The sequence below is a fragment of the Papio anubis genome, chromosome 7 (assembly GCF_008728515.1).
Source record: "Papio anubis isolate 15944 chromosome 7, Panubis1.0, whole genome shotgun sequence".
Classification (NCBI taxonomy): domain Eukaryota; kingdom Metazoa; phylum Chordata; class Mammalia; order Primates; family Cercopithecidae; genus Papio; species Papio anubis.
Genome location: NC_044982.1, coordinates 43203961 through 43209960, shown reverse-complemented (window position 1 = coordinate 43209960; position 6000 = coordinate 43203961).

Here is a 6000-nt window from a genome sequence, read left to right as displayed (position 1 = left end):
TTGCTGGTGTGTCTTGCTATATGGTGGTGCCCGCTCTTATGCTGTGTAGTAAAGCACAGACGTAACTCTGAGGTTCCTTTCATCCAAAGGAAAGTTCTGGTGAAGATTTAAATATCCATAAAGACATATAAATTAGAGTAAATAGGCCAGGGATAGTGGTTCATGCCTATAATCCCAGCACGTTGGGAGGCCAAGCCAGACGGATCACTGGAGCTCACGAGTTTGAGGCCAGCCTGGGCAACATGGCGAAACCCCATCTCTACAAAAAATACAAAAATTTGCCAAGTATGGTGGCATGCACCCCTGTAATCCCAGCTTCTTGGGAGGCTGAGATGGGAGGATCACTTGAGCTTGGGAGGTCTAGGCTGCAGTGATCCATGATGGTGCCACTGGACTCGAGCCTGGGTGGCAGAGTGAGACAAAGAGAGAAGAGAAGAGAAGAGAGAAAAGGAAGGAAGGCAGGCAGGAAGGAAACTAGAGTAAATATAGGTAGAAATATATATGAAATAGATACATATTTCATACAGTATATATGAAATAAAGTTTTTCAAAAAAAAAAAATCACAGCAATTCCTGGTTCTGGGACTTGTGAGAACTTTCTCCCACTGATGGTTCCCACACCATCTCCATAGACAGTATCAGATCAAGTTTAGGCTGTCTCAAGTTGCTTCTTATTGAAGGTAAATGGCATAGTACCAAAACAGGGTTCAGTAAAAGAGCAGACGAGTTTGCCAGAGAGGGACCAAAAAGAAGTTTAGGAAGTATACATCTCTCTAAAATGGAAAGCAAGCAAGAGAGAGGAAAAAAATGGACTGGGGGTCTATAGAAGACAAGCAAATGTTTAAAATAGTCACTGAGTGGCATGGAGACAGAGGGGTTTAAGCTGAGTAAATAGGCAGACAGGGTGCAATAAGGGGTCAGATGAGATGAAATGACACATCTGCAGAGACACCAATTCCCAGGTCTACATGACTTTATTCAGCAGCAACCAGCACCCCAGGCCAGCAAGGGTACAGAAAAGCAGAAAGCAAAGTAAATTGAGCCAAGATCTCCAGGCCAGCTGAAAGGCAAGAGGCTTGAGAACTCTGTGTCACCAAAAAAGTGGGTGAGAGAATGAGGCAGGAGTCTGAGCTAAATAGATGAGGAAGGGAGAGAGGAACAGGGAGGGTAGACAGCCCATGGGGTTCTTGCAGCAAGAGCCATGTCACATTTTGAATCTCCAGCACCCAGAATAGTAGATGCTCAATGTATACTGAGTTTATGAATGAATGAGTGAAATGGATAAATGAATTCACACACAATCCTGAGTGTACACACACACACAGAGAGATTGAGAGAGAGAGAGCGAGAGACAGAGAGAGAGAGAGCGTCTTATATACTATACTAGAAGACCAGGGTCACCATCCGACAGAGTTCACCATTATTGTTAATTCTGTTCATCCTTGTTACTTCATTTGGGTTCTTCATTGCTTCCCTTGCCATGCCTTTCAAGATCTAAAATTTTGACTCAGGCTCTGCATTTTGGGGAACTCAAGCAAAGACAGGGAAGTCTCCTGGGAGACGTCTACAAAAGAATTTCCTCTCCAGTGGAAAGAGATCTGTAAGGAGAAATTCTTCCTCCTTCTTGATGTAATGATATGAGGGCATGGTGCCTGGAGCTGTGGCAGCCATCTTGCAAGCAGGAGGATACCAGCCTGTGAATGAAAATCAGTACGATGAGGACAGCAGAGGGGTGACAGTAAAGTCCCTGGCCCTTTCGGTATAAAAAATTAATCATCAGACTTATTATGTGAGTTTATAAATGTTTTCGTTCCATAAGCCATGGTTATTCCTATTTTCTATTAGTTGCAGCTCCATCCCGCCTGACACAATGACACCAAAACAGTGTCCCTCACCTTGCAGGTTTTTGTTACACAAGGCTGCTGCAACAGGGGAGATGGCATTGAACTCACTAACCTGAAATATTCATGAATTTAGGTCAGGAAGTTCAGAAGCATGATTACTTAGGGTTGGTCCATGGGGATATTGTTGATGATATTTCTGACCAATTAATTCAAGAGAGACTGATGGAAACAGATAAAATCTAAGCCTCATATCAGCCAATAATTTGACCTCCCCCTTCCTCTCAATCAACAAAACAAATTCATATAAAATGGTTTACAATTCATATTTGTTGATCTTACTACGTACCAGGCACTATGTTGAGCACTTCATACAAATTATCCCTTTTAATCCTTGGGACAATCCTATGAAGTAGAGAATATTATCATTTCCATTTTAGAAATGGGAGGGAAGTCAAGCTGAAAGTAACCACCAGACTCCTATCTTGCTGTTAAGTTTCTTCTCTGTTATAATCTTTACCCTTTGGTGTTAATGTTAATAAGTAATACAATATGCAATTATCAGAAAATGAGAGAAAGAACACAAAAATGCAAGAGACCCCAGTAATCAAGTGTTACAGTAAACCTAATCAGTGTGTAGGCAAATAAAGCCAACTTATTCAGAATTTAGAATAAGATAATTTGGAAAAGTTAACTTCTACATGTCTCTTCCAATTCCATTATCCAATTTCTCTTTAATGGGCTCTAAGTGGATTTCTACCTCACTCCTTCCACGACTAGATCCAGGGAAAGTTTCTTTCAGAAAGCATATCCATATATTACTGAAACATTCTCCAGCCATTTTCAAAGTTTCCCCTAGATAATTAATCTTCTTTTCATGTTCATAAGCCACCAATTAGATGTCACCAATGGTAATGAAAGCCATATCATTAAAATATAAAACTTTAAAAACACATCTTACAAAGAAACCACAAAGAAAACAAAGAGATATGTTTGTTTACTTTAGAGTAACATAGTAACTCTATACCATTTAGACAACTCTCCAAGTAAACCACAATTTCTATTATTTATAACCATGACATTTGATCAAAGGAGAATACATGTGGCTTATTTCTCCATGCTTTTTTCCCTGGTAGTTAAGCCAAACACAAATTTCATTATCTGGTTTCTAGTCACAAGAATGACTGTGATTGTTCTCAAATCTCAGATATCACAGCCAAAAATTTTTGAGAGGGATTGTAGGTAAATCTGAAAAACAGAAAATAGTAATGGTAATGCTTTTTAGAAATAGTCTGTCAAATGGAGGAAAAAGGTTATGAGTAGAGTTTTTTTTTTAATGCACTAAAGGAATTCTGTAATCTCTCCTCTTAGGAACTTGTCACTCAAATTCATTGAGGTTCCAGGATAGCTTTAGGATAATGTGGTGTCATACTGGGTTTTCTAGCTCTCTGTAAGTATTCCGTAGCAGACCAGCTTTTTCTTTGAAGAAAAGCGACAACAATTGTTACTCAGAGGTTACTACTTGCACTCACTCTCCTCACGAAGAAAAATATCTAAACTACTCTTTGTATAAAACTTTCATTTGGTGATGAGGGAGAAATCTATGGGAATATATATACCACAGTGAAATGTGCTAGTAAAGCTGCAAGAGAGAAATGTACCACTCAGGTAAGTCCATATATTAAAGCATATTTATAAATCTACTAGGAAAAAAAAAATTGAGAAACCAGTAGAATCGTATCAAGCATTTTACATGTATTATCTAATCCAGCAACCACCCTATGAGTTTGGTGATATTAACCTCATTTTACAGGAAAAGAGAATAATAAACTATCAAAAGTGATGTTTAAAACTTGTTGACTCAATCATTCCCTGTCCTACACACGTATTTGTATGTGCTTCACTTCAACTGATAATTTAGAAATTAAAACTTTAGGCTGAGCGCAGCGGCCCATGCCTGTAATCCCAGCACTTTGGGAGGCTGAGGCAAGAGGACTTTTTGGAGGCCAACAGTTTGAGGTTACATAAACTATGACACACCATTGGATTCCAGTCTGGGTGACACAACGAGACCCCATCTATACAGAAAATTTAAAAATTAGCCAGACATGGTGGTACCTACCTGTAGTCCTAGCTACTCAGGAGGCTGAAGCAGGGGGGATTGCTTGAGCCCAGGAGCTCAAGGCTGTAGTGAGCCAAGACTGCACCACTGCACTCTGGCCTGGGCAACAGAGCAAGACCTGTCTCTTTAAAAAATATATTTAAACAAAAAAGACGTAATCACATGAAATCATTGAACACAAAAGTAATACTGGCTGTACATGTGAATAGACATAAGCGTTGTCTAGATCACTGTTTCCCAAACTTGTTGGTCTCAAGATCCCTTTATTCTTTTAAAGATTATTGAGGTCCCCCAAGAGCTTTTGTTTTTGTTGGTTCTATTCATCAATATCTACCACAATAAAAATTAAAACTCAGTAATTAAAAAATATCTACCTATTAATTTTAAAATAACAATAATAAACATTGCATTTTAACATAAATGACACATTTTTGTGGAAAAAATTACCATGTTGTCAAAAAATAGCAAGGAACATTGCTTTCTTTTACACATTCACAAATCACTTTAATGTCTGACATATAGAAACATCTAGATTCTCATGGGTATATTTATATTCAGTCTATTGTATTATTTTTTTTCAGCTGACTTATATGAAGAAAATCTAGCCTCACAATGATACATAGTCAGAAACAAGAGGAATCTTTTAATACTCTTTTTGGATAATTGTGGATACTCTTTGATACTAAACCAAAACTCAACCAAAACTTACATTTCAATATGCAGCAGAAGTACATTAAGCATACTTATATCGTCACCCCAAATATTAAACTGATTCAAGTACTGAAATTTAGTAAAATTAATAATTTTTGCTGTTTTATCAAGGACATTCTTAAGTGAAACTAGTACTATAGAGAGATATATATATATATATTTTTTTTTTTGAGACCGAGTTTCACTCTTGTTGCCCAGGCTGAAGTGCAATGACATGATCTCGGCTCACCACAACCTCTGCCTCCTGGGTTCCAGCAATTCTCCTGCCTCAGCCTCCCAAATAGCTGGGATTACAGGCATGCACCACCACGCCTGGCTAATTTTGTATTTTTAGTAGAGATGGGGTTTCTCCATGTTAGTCAAGTTGGTCTCGAACTCCCGACCTCAGGTTATCTGCCCGCCTCAGCCTCCCAAAGTGCTGGGATTACAGGCGTGAGACACCATACCCAGCCAACTAGTACGATTTTTTAACTGAGAATGTGTGGTGGTAAAAATTTTAATTTTCTCAAGTGGTAGTTTCTTAAAGGTTAGTGGTAATGTAGAATCTGAAACCATATCAATAAACTTTTTATACTGAATTAGCTTAATATCTGTTGATCTATCTTACATTTTGAATGGATCTCTTACCCAGGCAGGAGTTTGTAATATCCTGCATCAATCACTTAGAAAACATTAGTTCACTGACTTGGGCAAACCTTCCAAGTGTTCTCATGTTTTATCATACAAAATTAAAAAAATACATTAATTAATATTACCAGCATTCTCATCAGAAAAATCTTGAAATTTTTGGAGGCTGTCAAGTTCACAGTAGCAGAAACAGGTTTTCCAAAATTCTAATTTTTCCTTGAAATCTCAAATTGTATTGTTGACAATAAATACTGTCAGTTATTTTCCTTGAAATGATAGGTCACTCACTTCATTTTCTAGAAGATATCTGCCAAGTATCCAATTCTAAATAATCACAGTTTGTCTGTCATTCCTTCAAGTAAAAATTGTGTTCCATGGGGGGTAAAGTCAGCTAATCCCGCTCTCAATCACACAAGCACTTTTCCTGAAGACAATAGTTATAGTTCAAAATGTGGCACACCCACATTGTGTAAACCTCTCATAGCATCATCACACAAAATATTAAGATGATTTAAGGATGGAAATTTAGTAAAATTAATACTTTTTACTGCTTTATCAAGAATTTTCATAAGTGAAACTAGCATTATTTTTTTTAACTGAGAATGTGCGGTGGTAATTTTTTTTTTTTTCTTTGAGATAGAGTCTCATTCTGTTGCCCAGCCTGGAGTGCAGTGGCATGACTGCGGCTCACTGCAACCT